The following is a 15838-nucleotide window of genomic DNA, read 5'->3' as shown; positions in this document are numbered from 1 at the left end:
TACCTAGAGAAGAAACCGTTCCCAATAAACGGGGGCTTGGGGGACAGGACTGATTTGTTCCAAAAGTGAGAACAAAATCTGGGTGATTTATTCCTTCAGTAGTAGGTGGGGACTTCAGTTTTGACCATTCATAGGGATGCAAATATTGTTTGAAGCACGGCAGTTATTGCAATGATATCACTGCAGAAACATTTAGGTTTGCTTCCAGATTCTGAAGGTTCAGGACACGCGACAAGGACAGGTGTTTAGGGTTCACCTGGTCAACATGCTGTGGTACTGAATAAGAAGCTACAAAAGTAATTTAAGGTGTTACGTATCAATTTGCCTATTTAGGAGAAGGTAGATGCCTTTTTCTGAAGGGATCTTTTTACCAGCTAATTAATCAACAATGCACCCAGGCAAAGCCAAAGCCTTCAGTTTACTTCAGCTGCAGTTCAGCCACACAAAGCACATTGTACTAAGAAATTTCAAAACTTCACATTCTGGCAGGAAAGGGGCACTCAGTACTACAGTAAGAACTATCACGAACCTCTCCTCTGCTTGACCTCTGACTTAGGCAGCAACTGCCTTCCTTCTGCATTACTTCATCCTATGGCAGACTGTCCACAAGACATTTCTGTTCATGGATGTCAGACAAACTGCATACCCACGAGTTCTGAGAAGTCAGTGGTATCAGAAAGTTTTGTTTGCTTGCTTGTTTTTGGAAGGCTATCAATTTAATTGCAAATTCACCTGCTGCTGACTTTTGTTAACAGTTACTTAATGTCTTTACATCTAAACAAATAGGCACCAGAGCTTCACTTCATGTCTTGCATAATTAACTTTTGACAGATGTAAGAACCATGGTCTCTGGCACATCTACATCTAGTTGCAGTTTGTAGGCTCCAAATTACCTTTGGGCCAGGTGATGTTCCCTTTATAGAAAATTGCAGGGAACTGTAGGATGAACATAATGAAAAGCCCTTAAAGAGGTCAAGCATTCCAACCTGGATATCTTTTCAATTTGATCATGGAGTTAAGAACAAGACTCCCCGAAGGAAGGAAAAGATTTTCACAGTCATTTACAAGAGTTTTGTCACTTTGAAAATCCTCAGCAACACCACTGATCCGAAAGCACATCTGAAAGTCCACAGCCAAAATGGCCAATAGATATAAACTACCATAATTATCAGATTCTGTTGTACAGAAAACACAGCACAAGGCTTTTATGAAGCCTCCATTCTGTGGTGAAAGAGAGAAGTTAGATTTCACACGCGTCGTTCCCTAGTGTTCCTCTGGGAAGAAAAGGGTCAGATCTTAGGGTAAAATCTCTGGTTAGCATTCATCTTTATCCCTTGATTTGACATTGTAAAAATCAATATTTCATAGCAGTTATTGTCTAAATTTTGAATGCATACAGGCTGAAACCACATGCTAAGAGCTGAGGAATTCTACACTCTTTGTCTCAGATATCCTAAGGAAAAAAATCCTCTATTTCAGTTACAGTCTAGCAATTGAATTCAGTGTTGGCAAACTGGTCCCTGCATGTCTTTGAGGCATATGGAAATTGATGATGAAGGTGTCTAGTATAACTAGAAGTATAATTTGATGAAAACTGAAGCAGTGAACTGTGAGAAACTGCTAAATCAGTGTCATCAAACTCTGCCTGAAAAATAATGAAACAAAAATACTTCTAGGACATGAGAAATGCAGGGCAAGGACTGTGAAACCAAAGACTAAATGCAGAAATTAAGGAAACACACAAGAAGTTATTTTCATTGTTATTTTTGAAATGCATACCCAAAATACAATAAAACATTCCTGTTTAAATTCACTTCACGGAGACGGTGACATCACGTCTCCTCCAAATTGTTTGAGTCGAAATGTTGGCACAAGCTCTTCCAACAGAATACCATGTTTGGCCCTGGCATTCTTGCCTGCCTACCCATAACCATGTGCAGAATAAGAGCAGCCCCATGGCCAATACAAACCTTAGTAATCTCTCGGGGCAACAGAAAAAGACCAAAATAGAAAACATACTACAGCTTTAAAGCAATAATATTGCTAAGGAAAATAAAACAAAGGTAATCTCAGAAGTAATATGGAATTTATTGCCCAGAATTTAACAATTCCTGAAGCTGTAAAAGTACTCTACAAATAAAGACCTGAAGATGGCAGTGAAAAGATCCTGATATTGCTTTATTCATACGATTTTGAATGAAAACAAATCAGACAAACTTACATTGAAATCTGGGAGAAAGAGGACAAGGGAAGAAAACAAATGCTTTATTGACTTAATAGGATGGATAAACACACTTGAATTACTGGAAAGAAAAAACAAACAAACAAAAAACAATGAAGATTCCATTCAGTTGTAGCCATGTTTTGAGACAGGAACACGTGTATGCTTAAGAAAGTGATATAAGCTCGCATATTCAAAGACGTGCCAGAGAATTTGTACAAAAAAGATCACAGAGAGACAGAGACAGCTGGAAAAATTGGAGAAAGGGCTCTAATTTTCATGCCAGTGTTACACCTAATGCAAAGGGAATGCAGATGATAGACTGCGAGCTCTATATTATTCCTCTTGCCACTCTATAGAGCGCCTGTAGAGTTGGACAAGAATCACGAGGTAATACAAATTTAAAAGCAAACAAACAAACAAAGGAGACCCAGAAATAACAGAAAGCGTGCCATTGGAAATGAAGATTTTTATGTCAAAATATTTGTTACGGCCATAACAACATCCTCACGTGCCAAAGGCAAACATCAATATTAATGCAGCTGTGGATATCAAGTGCTAATTTCTTTAAAGTGTGTTCTGATTTGAAAATGGAGCTACACCCACAATCTCGTCATGGCAGGCACACAGCAGCAAACACGAAATGGGAAAGAGCCATAAGCGAGCATCTCTTGAAGGTCCTATATCATACTTTAAAAGAATGATAATGAGATCCTACTGCATGCACATGGATATATCCAGATTAATTATCAACGAGCATAATTAGAAAGTTGTGTTAATAAATATCAAGAAGGCTTCCTTCTATTAGGGGATATACAGATAGGAGGCTTAGTAGAAAAAGTGTAAATGGCATCTGGAGAGGATTTTCTGGTAATACATTTAAGTAATCTAGGCATGATTTCCATGCATTTTGATATCATCCTTTCCCATGAGGTGATCTCAAAATCTGTATGTTAAAAAGTCACTTTCACTGTCATTTACTGTTAACCCAATCTATGCACTTGAGGAGACTTCTGACAGAGTTTAGTCACAATTCTATCTTTTGTGATGTCATTACTGCAAATTCACAACTGTGATTTAAAAGAAAACTGTGCCTTCTAAAAGAAAAACAGTCTAGAAAATCAGCTTATGTGTCGTACTTAGAATATAACCAGGGTACCTCTTTGTCCAGCCAAGATTCCCACTGATTCTTGTGCTCTCAGATCTGCACACACCATAGCCTTTGATAGCAGCTGAGAGAAGCACAGTGTAAAGGGTCACAGTGTAAATCTGCAGCACCCTCACTGTCACAACGGCCCATCCACTGAGATGCGTCACCTCTGGAAAAGAGAAGTGAAAAGAAAAACTACATTAAAATATAAAAACAGCAAAGCTGTTGCTGTTTTTGTTTCAATGATGTTTATTATTCTTTCAAATTTAGTTTATCTTACAGAACACCTGGAGGCTTAAAATGAAAATTTACCATATATAAAAGTTCTTCAATGACTAAATTATTCTTCTGGTTGCAGGTTCTCTATTATAATTAAGAATGTGAGTAAAAGAAGAATGAAGAAAGGGATTATCATTATCAGTCTATACTCTAATGCTTTCAGTTCCAAATCTGAATAACTGCTCACACTCATGTCATTTCAAAACATTCCCTCATCTGATGGATTTTCACCCCTGTGCTCTTTCCCCATGTTTGTCAGGTCAGAACGCTGGTTACCTGCATTCAGTACTGCCAAATTAACAAAGCAAAAATCCGTGCTTAAAGGCCACAAGACTGCCAGTCTGCAAGCTGCTGCTATTTCATTCTTAAATGTTGTTGCTACACAGTTGCAAGAGAACCTATACTGTTGCATTAGAATGTGTGTATGAGCCATGTGTGAGCCTATAGAGAACTGCGTGGCAATGCTGCTGCAGAATCTCAGACCTCCGCTTTCAACTCAGCCAGAAGGCACCAGGAGCCACCGACAGAAGAGAGCCCTAAGGTTCTAGAGCTATTCGTGGGTTGCCATCAAAAATCTATTTCTGCAGGTGATCCACAGGAAAAAGAGGCGCTCAGAATCTTCTAAGTCTTGATTTTAAAGTGGAAGCAACAGAAAAACAAACTCAAACCATTCTAAGAAGTGGTCTGATAGCTAGTGTCTTAAAATACCCCATGTATAGAAACACAGGATGACTTGGATTAGAAGGGTTCTTAAAGCCCATGTAGTTCCAACCCCCTGCCATGGGCTGGTTGCCACCCCAGATCAGGCTGCCCAGGGCCCCATTCAGCCTGGCCTTGAATACTTCCAGGGACAGGGCTTTGAGAAAGCTGTATTTGCTTCGTGCCTAGAGCCTGAAAAGCAACCCCCCCAGTGTCATAATCTTCCCATCATAAACCAGCACTTAACCTCAGACTTCATTCCGCCTACCAAACCTCACTGTTTTCAGAGACAATCTGGGGTTTGCAAGGAATGCAAGATTAGCTTCAGATGCTTGCTCAATATTTAAATCCTGCTCGTACTGAAAAAGACATAGATTTTAACATTAGTTTTAATGGAAATGAGATCAAGTTGCAAACTTACAGACTGGAACCTATTAGACTTTGTTTTAGCTTGGATTTTTCTGTACAAAAAAAGGTCACTTCAAAAGCAAACCCAAATGTAATGTATCTGCAATTTAAGACTCTGTAACAGCGAGAGAGTAAAGGTGTTACACTGTAACAGAGGACATCAACAACGTCACTCAGGCTGGATAAATCTATACAGATTCTCTTTTAAATCAGAGCTGGTGCTGAATTAGTGGCTCCTATCTGTGAGTTAAAGATATATTCTACTACCTTACCATGATCTATGCTGTCTGCTCCAGAAGCCATGAAGCTTCAAGAATATATATATGATATTTGTTAAACTCCACTCACACACAAGTTTGAACCTACAGACATCAGGAGAATCACAGCCAGCAGTTTACCGGTGCACAGCTTCCTTCACTGAAGCTGGGAGCTTCATTCATGTTCTGTTTTGAGAACAAGGCAATTATGAAGTAATGGGCCCAGACATGTTTTATTAACAGACGTCCCTGTTTCTGATAACCTACTTGTCACCATTCTTAATTTTGTCTCTCCTAGCATCTATTTCATGCACAAAATACTCTTAAAATACTTACCCTAAGAATGAATATTAGAAAATCCTATATTATGCGTTACCTGTCAGAGGTCATCAGCAGCTGCATTTCAAGAAAACTGAAGGCATTAGATGTAGTGTGCCCAGTAGATTAATACAGAGCTGTGAACTTTCATCCTCTGCAGCAAGATTTCCATCCAACTGACACAGAACTGACACACAGTAACGCTTACAACCAGGGGGATCCAATTTAGATGGAGTTCAAATGGTTTCAAGCTACTCATAGGTCACAGAGGTAAAGTATGCGTTGGAGAGCTGGCTTTAATCAGAATGTTTTCAGTAATGTCACACTAGAAGTGTTAGGCCACACTGAAAATGAACTGGATGTTAGGCTTGAGAATTAGATTACCAAATACACTTAAAGAGTCTGAATATATTCTTTAAGGTATTTTCCCATGTCAAAAAATGTTGGAATTTTTTTCAGGATAATAGAAAAAGACAGAGTTTCACATTTGCATGGAAAACCATCTTTCCAATGTAGCATCATATCCATAACATCTACTTGCAGACTTCTGGGGAAGAAACAGTCCAGAAGAAAACCCAAATACTTCAATGAGGATGACAATTTGGAAATACATCTCCAAATACTCAATTTTTTCTCCATAATGGAGTATTTGAATACAGGGAATTTGAAAGGGAGAGCGAGTAATACAGCAAGGAAGACGACTTAGGAAAGGCCAGTCTTAATGCGGTCATCAAATGCTGACCTACTCGTGAATCAGGCAGGTGGCTTCTCCTTTTAACATTTCATACTGAAGAACAATGTGAAAATGAGAGGACTTACTGAAAGATGTGTCATTGAAAGAGAAAATGTAACTCTCTTGAGAGAGTTTCAAAGGCCACATTCCACCCAGAAAACCCTGAATCTGTCAGGCTTTCTTATTTCAAGCTTTCCCGATCATTTTGGTTGTGTCCAAAGCAGTGCTGCACTCTCCTTTTCAGGCAGATAGGCTGCACTGTATCCTCGTGCCATTCAAGAAGTAAACTGGGAAACAGCTTACCAGACAACAGAAATGCCTCACCTCCAGCACAGTCCAGTTTGCACTGCATTTAAGAACTGCTGCTCTGCAGAAATAAAAAGCAGTCATCACATAACACCTAGCAAACAAGCCACGCTCAGCGTCTGAAGACTTTTACTGAATTTTCCTAGGAAAAAGATTAAAAACCCTTCCTGTTGCACCAGTCTATAGTATCCACTCTGCAAAAATTCTACTCAGTGCCACAAAGAGAAGGAGGAACTCCATCTGTGAGCAGATGAAGAAGTGTGCTGCTAGCAATACAGTGCTGGATCTCATGTCGCATTACAGCAAGCAGCTCAGGTCAGCAAAGCAGAAACAAGGGAGCTGACAGAGTGGGATGTAGCATTTTGTTACCGAATATTCATACAGACATGGCATCGCATCCAACAAAAACGCCTTGATCATCTATTTACTTCACTGCATCCTACACTGATGATTTAACACGTACAGGCAGAAAAGAAAAAATGGAGAATTCATAAACTTCCATTTTCTTAAAAAATGGACAAATGAGGGTTTGTTGAGTTCCTTACTATTGGAAGCGAGATTGTTTCCAGTACATGGCTTGCTCACTTACTGCTCTTTCAGGTGCTCCTTCACAGAACTCTAAGGCATGTAAAACAGGGATACATTTAAACACAAGACTAGCTCGAGTGCTCCCATCCAGGTTAGTGAAACAAATGCTTCATTTTTTTTTTCCCTCAAACTGGGAAACTGCTCTTAAAGACCTACCCATTTTGGTTTTTTGTTTGTTTTTTTTTTCTGAGCTTTTTTTGCCTTTTGAAACAATGACTAATGGCATTTAAAATTGAATGAAATATTTTTCGTAACACAGCTATACAAGTTTTATTTAAACTTTTGCCAAGATTCCTCATACACTCGTACCTATTACAGTCTTTGTGTTTTTAATTTTCAGTTTGCGTATTTCAATAAGACATAAGTTGCTGAATGATCCCTAAACTGTTTATTTCAGCCCATAACTTCATTAGAACCTTGGGCAGATTTTAACCTTCATCTTCTGGACTTCTTTTCAGAAGGTAGGCAGAGTCTAGCACTAGATTTTAGCTCCTGGTCCCCACCTTGCTTCCCTGAAGTAACACAATCATTAAAATCCTGTCCAAAAAGGATCTCCTACCTTCTCCCGCTCATCATGAGTTTTATTAGCTCTCTCCTTACAAATGCAAAAATCCCACTGCAACTGGAGAACCCATCAGACCAGCACATCTTCCTAACCGGAAGACAAGTGATACATCTGTACTTTTCATCCTCATTGGAGGGCAGTATTTATTTTAACTTAGCGAAATAGAGGAAAATATTGTTAGGATGCATCTCAGATCAAGCAAATAGGAAACAGGAAACATATTTAGCTGCGTTCTTGAAATCTTTACTGGTGGAATGCCCTTATGTGGCAACAAATGAGGTTTCCTTCAGTCATCTGCTAAGTGACTCCATCCTCCTGTGCTTGTTAATGATCTGGCTTCAGTTATTTGTCTCTCTTACCAGTGCAGTACATCTGGCATGAAGGCTTTCATACGAAAGAAAATCCAACTAGTGCAGAATGCTTCAACAAATCCTTTCTACAATGCAAATGATCATGATCGCACCACCACGTCCTCTACCCACTACACCAGAAAGCCTGTGGAATCCTAAAACTTTACAGTAAATGCCTTTCCTCCTTCAACAAAGCAGATCCTAAATCAGCCAGGTAGGGCTCAGCCGGAAGACAGCAAGCACTTCCATGAAGGTGGACTTAAAGCTGTAGAATTATCTGCCTTAGGTGAAAAAAAATGACCAAAATCTTCCCCACTACCTGCTCTAATGAGCAGTCAAGTTTAGGAGCTTGCCTTATATTTAACATTAAAACAAATCCACACTCACGAGAAAGACCGTTTCCAAACCCTTTGAAAAGAAATGCTCAGCAGAGCAGATTACTCCCATTGTGACCTTCAAAACCAGACCAGCCCTTCACCCCATCCCAATACTATGGAAAAGGTGTACAATACAGGCATCAGAGTTTTCAACCCTTCCAGAGGCCTGGTTTGAATGACATTTAACAAGTCAAGCACAACACACCTGAGATCACAAATTATATTATAGAAATAAAGGTGACAAAATGGAAGTGCCTCGACATCAACATTTTCTAAACACCAAGCATTCCTCAAGGCTTCTCCTCACACTGCTTTTCATTTGTTGTCATCCCATGTTCTGCTCAGAGGTTACAATTCTCTCAAATGAACTTCCCAACTCTTTTTGTGCCAGCTAAAAAACCCCCTTGGATCAATTAAGAATCATGTTTTCCTCAATGACTTTTAAAAACACACATGTTCATTAAAGTGACGCTGGACAGTGATGTTTTTCAAACTAAATCTAAATCTCTCTCTTATTTATGTTTATAAAGTTGGGAACATTCTAACAGTTAAACTAACTCCTCTCTGTGGCTGCACAAACACATATCAAAGAATGGAGGAATTTTAGTTTGGTTCCCAAATTTGATTTATCTGTTCATTTTTCTGCATTCATATTTCAACAGCCCCCAAACCATTAAGCTATCCCTCGAGATGTATATCCAATAATATCCTTAATCATCTCCATTTCCAGCATAACAGCGTATGTGGTTCTGCACATTCTGCATAGCTGGCTGCAAGTGATCTGAATTGATTGCCTGGGAAATGATGGGAACTTTAAGGGTTAACTTATAGGCTACCTCAAAAACACATTCGTGTTCTTTTGCAATAACATGCCAAACTTAATGACCATTATATAATGGTTGCACAATCTGAGATTTGGAAAACCTAGCCGCATTCAATTGTTTTCTCTGATTAGGTCTGTACGTATTTGGCATTACCAGAGATATCTCAATCCCTAAATAATTAACCTACAACCAATATGTATGAAATTGCCTCCCTAAGCTCACTATCCTGGACTGTTTGCTGTTAAATTAGTAGAATAAATAATTTACACCAAAAAAGTGTGCACAAGATAGTGCCAATAAACCTGAGGGAACTTGTTCATTATTTGCAAGAAAATTGGATGAAACAATTCCCCAAGTACAAGCCATTCTGTAGAGTAAAAGGTGTAGTGTTATTAGTATTACTGCAGCATGCAGGGAACAAATGAAATCTCGTGACTGTTCACTTCAGGGTATGCTCTCCTCATTAGCCTTTTCTCCAGAGTTATAAATACGTGTAACATACTGTACACACACAGTATATACATATATACACATACATAGGAGATGTGCAATTGCAAATGAACAGCATTTCTTATGGGGGGAAACAAAATTACAAAGAAGCAGAGATTTCTATTCACTCATTACCAAATGAATGAAGACCAGAGGAGTAACACTCAATCCTGAGATGGCAGCAGGGCATCATCTTGAAAATCTGCAAACCATGTTTTGCAGAGGCAAAGGTTACTATCACTAATCCTTACAGCTCAAGAAATTCATTTGCAAATTTGCAATTGATGGGATTGGTATCATTTTAGGATCATCCCAAAATGAAGCATGATAAACTTTGTCACTGCTCTGAATGGCTGCTTGCATCCACTTACTCCCACACACAACAAATGAGCAAGCCTGCACCAATGTTGCTGGGAAAAACACCGCTGACTCTTGATAAAACTTCAAAACCATCTTTAAAATAGCTTTTTCTAATTGCATATTCAGAAGTCATTACTAAAACCTCACATTTAGAAAATAAGTAAGTGCAATTCCCTGAGAACCGTTCAGCACAGAAATGAGCACTGATGCCAAAGCGAAGTTCACAGCTATGACTGGGCCCATCCCTAGTTGGGCTGCTGTACTCACAACTCCTGCAGCGCTGGAAGGCCTGTTCTTTCCTTCACAGCACAGCCTGAGGAGGAGACACTCTGTCCATCATGGCTCAATCTTCCAATGTACCACTTCTTCATGTTCCCCAGTGGATACCCTTGTACCTTGAAGATACACTCAGCCAGTGGATACCATAACCTAAAAGACCAGCTGCTCAGCAGTAAGAGCCACCTCCTCTTTGAGCCACACTCTTCCCACATAGAGAGGAATCCTCTATCATGCATTCTTGCTGCAGCCTTGTGAGAACCCTGGCCAGATTCACCACACCTCAGGAAAGTAGAACAGAACTCAAGAATCCCTGCATCCTACTCCTTGGTTGAGTCTGATTCAAATGCTCTCAGCCTCCTTTGTGGTGGGATTCTGCTTTTTATTCTTTGATCACAAATACTGTGAGGCCTGTTTCCAGAACTTGCTTTGTATTCATGCTGGAAATCAACTATCTATTTTATGGAAAAACACCAAAATCAACAATGATAAATTTCTTCCTAGATTATGAATCACATATTTGCATGATCTGAGTTCCAACTCTTCCTGCAATCTACCTTATTTAATACAGAAATAAAGCAGAAATATAAATACCAACTTACCTGCTCTTCTAGAAAACAATGCTAGGGATACCATTTTTTCCCTCATTTTAATCCCAAAAGAACAATGACAACAAAAAAGAAGGGTTAGCCCTGCAGAGTAAAAGGTGTCCCAATGTCATTGTTGCGTGCAAAGATCAGATAAGCACCTGGCTTGTTGTGTCTGTGAAGACAGCTTTATCCAAATAAAGCATAGTGCATTTTATCATCTTTAATGGAAAAGACCTGTCACTCTTTGAATATCATCATATGGTCGGTGGCCGGCAGATAATGGACTGTTAAGTGTCAAGGTGACTGGCTTTGAATGTGCACAAAACTAAAAATTATAGACCTGTCACTCCACAGGCAGGCCACAATTAGCTGTCTGTGCAACTTGAAATTTCCATTTTGCCAGCTGAATAATCAATTGGAGACATTTTCTCAACATAGACGCGTTTTTAGGCTCTTTGCACTCAGGATTTCATCTTTTTTTATAAGGTTTTTCAAACAACTGTGTGGTGCACTTAAGCAGATGGGGCTACAAGCAGACCACACAGTTCTCATCTCCCCATACACATACTCAAAGACATGCACCAGTATTTCAGAATCAACGCCTCTCGCGTTCATTTCCTCCAGCCATTCTTAAAGATGTTTCTGCCACGGATATGGTGCTGTGGAACAGAAGCTGATACTATTTGCATCAGCAAATACAGTGATACATCAGCACTGACTCTTGCAGAGGGCTTTGAAACTCAACAAGCAACACAATCAGAAAAGGTCAGAGTTGCACAATATATATTAGCATATGCAATGTAACATGTTCTGTCCTGGAAAGGTAGACCTTACTTGCTTTCTTACAGGCAGACTGCATTTGAGAAAGAAATACTAAGGCCATGCCTGAATATGAGTGAGGTTCACAAAATGGAAAGCTTGCTAAGTTTGTGGGTTACAAATACAACGTATTGAATGAGTGCTGCCTCAGTGTATTTCTAACATGAAAAAGTCCTTTAAAGATGTATCTGCAACTGCAGAGAGTTATTTCGACTCTCCTTTTTTTTCTTTTTACTTTTTAATGAGCTCAGCCTGATTTGTACCACATGATAGGCGGAATTCCTACCATCTGATGTGGAAATACTATGCACAGGTTCTGTCCAAAGCCATTTACAACAAAGGAAAGACATCTGGGATCTTCACCGGACTTTGAATCAGGCTGCAATATGTAGCCTCGCATTTTTACAGTACTTCAGTCAGTAACAGAGCCTTCGCATGCAATCCTGGGAGGCAAGCAGGGATGGCACAATAATCTAAGAAGGGTTGTTGAGCATCAAAGTCTACAATTAAACCCTAGTTCCATGGCAGATGGACTTTTAGTGACAACTGGCTCAAGTGAGAACAGCTCAAGGAGTCCTTGTCTTCTATGGTAGACCCACGCTCTTTTTTTCTCCCATAGCACAATTCGTTTCTCCCACATCTGTTTGATCAGAGTGCTCCCCTAACGCTTCCTTGACGATGACTTTTAAGAGCAGGTATTCAAATGGATTAATTTACAGAAAGACATAGAAGCGTCTGTATGGACAAAGCTGAGGATGTGGCAAATCACAGCGAGAGCGCAGGGGAAAGAGACTAGAGGGAGCAGCAGGGAATGTTCTTAACTTCACATTGCAGATCTACACTGTTAGCCTAAATTTCCTCCCTGCTTTCTCTTCTCTTCCCGTCTAGAAATAGAAGGTTGGGCCACTAGGGAATTCAATTGGTTCCAGATGGGCCCTTAACCCAGCTCTTCTAATAAAAACATTTTCCTGTTAAACAACCTGCGTCACATGGAATAGATGAAGTCCATCTTTAGTATACCACCACCACCAAAGCCTGGAGAGACAAATCTAAAGCCTGAGGATCTGCAGCTCAAATACCAAAGGGTGTTGTAGCAGTGATTTATCTCATACTTAGGCAGTGGTAACTATAAAAGCAAGGCTGTATTAAACGTGCACTACAAGTTTGTAAGAAAATTTATAAAGATATCTGTCCATTTTAAAGGTGGTGTTTCACTTGTTATCTACTAAATTCTTCAGAGAATATATATATATATATATATATATATATATGAACATATATAAAACATATATAACACCTGTCAGTCTGGCTCCTCAATTGCCTCTTTCATGAGCTACCACCAGGTTTTACTTTACTTCTATTTTTTAATAGATAAACAAGGGCTCTAGTTTTACTTAAACAGAAACCAGTGATAGTAATTTTCAAGTTTCCTCCTCATCCCATGTTCAACCCTTTGTGCCCATTAGAACAGAACCTTTAGTGCTCTAGATTAATGTTTAAGGTAGATTAGAAAAGCCAGACAGCAATTTGATGCTTAGCAGCAGGTTACTCCCGAAGCCACCAGCCTGCCTCCTCCAGGCAGTATTTCCACCCCACGTGCCAAGCAGTGTCTTGGGTGGCATCAGCAAAACTAAACACTCCTTGTGCCTGCACCCACTCACCCCCCAGCACATGAGCTTCGTTCTGCAGCTGTTTGAGACAATCTAAAACGGAGCAGGAGCAGGTTTTTTTTTTCCCCATTCTTCTCCTACTTTAAAGAGGTTAACTGAGTGCTTTTCCCTCTCTGTTTCCGGAGGGACCTGCCCTTCAGTTCAGCTTACATTTGACCTCTAGGTTCTCTGCTTCAGAAGATGGAGGAGCTCCTGAGCTGCAGTCAGAGTCCACCAGGTGCCTCGGGCTGTACCAGCGGCCCACACGCTTCACTGTATGCCCCTCGGAGAAGTTTGGAATCAAAATGAACTCATGCCTCTGCCTTTGCCTTCCAGTATCTCCCCAGCTACGGAGCCTACTCTGCCATGTAGGTCTCCGAGAGGTCTCCCAGTGCTGCGATGCACCGCAGACCCCGCTAGACGCCCGGCAGGCGGCCACGGTCCGAGCAGCACCACCCCCCGCAGGGCACCCACCCGAACCGGGCCGGGGGAACCAGGCAGCACCGAGCCCCGCCCGGTGCAGAGGGGCCGGGGCCGCCCATGGGCTGCGGCTCGGCAAGGTCACCGTGCGGGGCCGGGCGCCCATTGGCTGCGGCACGGCGCGTTAGCGATGTGCGAGCCGCGCGGAGGCAGGGGGTGGTCTCCCGTCAGACGAGAGAGGTCCGGGAGAAGGTAATTAAATCCTGTCAGAGGCAATTATCGGTTCCAGGGCCATGACTCTGGCACTGAATGCAGATGATCTGAAGCTCTATTCTTGTAGAAATTCAAGAGGGCTTCTGGCACGGATCAGTTAGACATAAAGGAAGCAGCAGGCGTTTTGCAAACAATGCCCGTCTGTATGTCGAAGCTTTTTGCACATCTTTTTTCCTCCCTGGTCTCAGAGTTTGGTTACCTCTGATCAAAAATATTTCTTGCTCCTCACATTCTCATTAATTTAATAGATAAGATTTACTTGCGCTATATAGGCAGTCTGACTACATCAGAGAAATGCTGTTCCAGAACAGTGCCTGCTTCAAACGCCTTTCAGCAGGATACAACAGCTTTAGACAATAGGAACACATCAAATTATTGATGTTTTTCCCAGAGACAAAACAAAAGCAAAAACCCAAAACTAAAAACGAGAGGATCGCTAAATCCTATGGATGCTATAAGGAAATAAACATGACTCCTCCTAATGCTGTGTAATGATGCCAGCAAGAGCATCAGAAATGCCTTACATGTTAAAAGAGGCAGCTTTACAGTAGGCATCTCACTGACACGAGCTGATACAAGCAAGGGGTTGTTTACAATTAAATTCACAAAGCCCAGACTATTACTCGCTCAGTATTCTCTGTGTTTTATTCTAACGCGGCACACTAGAGCAGCAGGGCACAAGCCGGGAACTGCAGCAGTCCCAGACTCGCTGCAGCTGCAGGTTCACTGTGCTGGACATGGGCTTCCTTCTCTGGTAACATGCACTGCCCTGGGTTCATTTCCAGACTCAAAATACCAAGCATTCATTAAACATTACTGTTTTAGCAAAATTCTCATTTCACTGAGCTCTGATTTGCTGATCCGCAGTTTCAATATTTGTTTCATATAAACAAGCACTTGAAGAGGGCCTGACAGCCTCAGTTTCTCAGGTCAGGCACAGAGCCAGCTGAAGGAAAGTCTCCATAATTAATTCACTCTTGAGTTTCCAACCAGTGACACACTGCCCACCATTAACTGCTCAGACCCTCACCACCACGTATGGATCAGCTGGTACCACTGAAAAGCAGGGTTTTACTTAGACTGGTGTCTGTGAAGGAAAGCGGTTCCATCCCTAGGTGACAAATTATATTCTAGCATGAAATGTCCAAAGAGCGGCCATCAGATAATGCCTTCTGCTTTACTGTACCCTCTGTCAGGGTGCAGCGATAACACAGACTTTCATCCACATCACTTTACATTCCTAGCTGTATCAACATAAAAATGTATGCATTTCTTTTCTGGGCCACTTTATAGAAGCTTTAGAGAATTGGAGAGAAAGTTAGGAAATGACTGATGGCCTATACCAAATTGTACACTATTATTTGGAGAACAAGTTCTCTTACAGGAGCTCATCTGTGCTATTGTTATTGCACACTCTAATAATAAAGGCACATCCAAAACAAATGACTAAGATAGCTCCCTCTGCTATAGCTGTCATAGCTGACTTTGGGATTTTATACATTTCTTTTGAAGTCGATATGATCGTGATTATGCAAATGCCTGGTTGTTAGAAGATAAGCACAATGCCTTAGATTTGGATCTGTATTTCAAAACTCATTCATCATTTGACTCCCCTCATATACATCATACATAGCTCTAGATACATGGGAAGGGAGAAAGAGAGAATACACCTCCATACCTGACCACTGCGTACTTCAACCTTCTGAAGGCTATTGAGTAGTGACTGGAAGAAACAGCATTAGTCATTCTTACATCACAATAGTTGATTATTTATTCCAGTGCATGGCAAGTGAATAGTTCATATTTGTATAAAATCAAATCTTAATCATCTTGGCAAACCCCAAACTCTGTTTCTGATGCAAGAAGTGTTTTGTTTCATGGGTATTC

At 40.7% G+C, this 15838-nt stretch overlaps 1 protein-coding gene across 2 annotated transcripts in view; it reads right to left on the bottom strand.

The window, feature by feature from the left end:
- MPPED2 (metallophosphoesterase domain containing 2) overlaps positions 1-15838 on the bottom strand; it is a 164814-nt gene that overhangs the window by 92839 nt on the left and 56137 nt on the right. For both annotated transcript variants that reach the window (XM_015863521.2, XM_032444982.1), the window contains one exon: positions 3381-3540. The gene's annotated coding sequence lies outside the window, so the exon portion shown is untranslated. The remainder of the gene's footprint in view (positions 1-3380; positions 3541-15838) is intronic.

Source organism: Coturnix japonica, chromosome 5 (assembly GCF_001577835.2).
Source record: "Coturnix japonica isolate 7356 chromosome 5, Coturnix japonica 2.1, whole genome shotgun sequence".
In the NCBI taxonomy this organism is placed as follows: Eukaryota; Metazoa; Chordata; class Aves; order Galliformes; family Phasianidae; genus Coturnix; species Coturnix japonica.
Note: the sequence above shows the minus strand (reverse complement) of the source record. Positions and strands in the feature narration are given on the sequence as shown.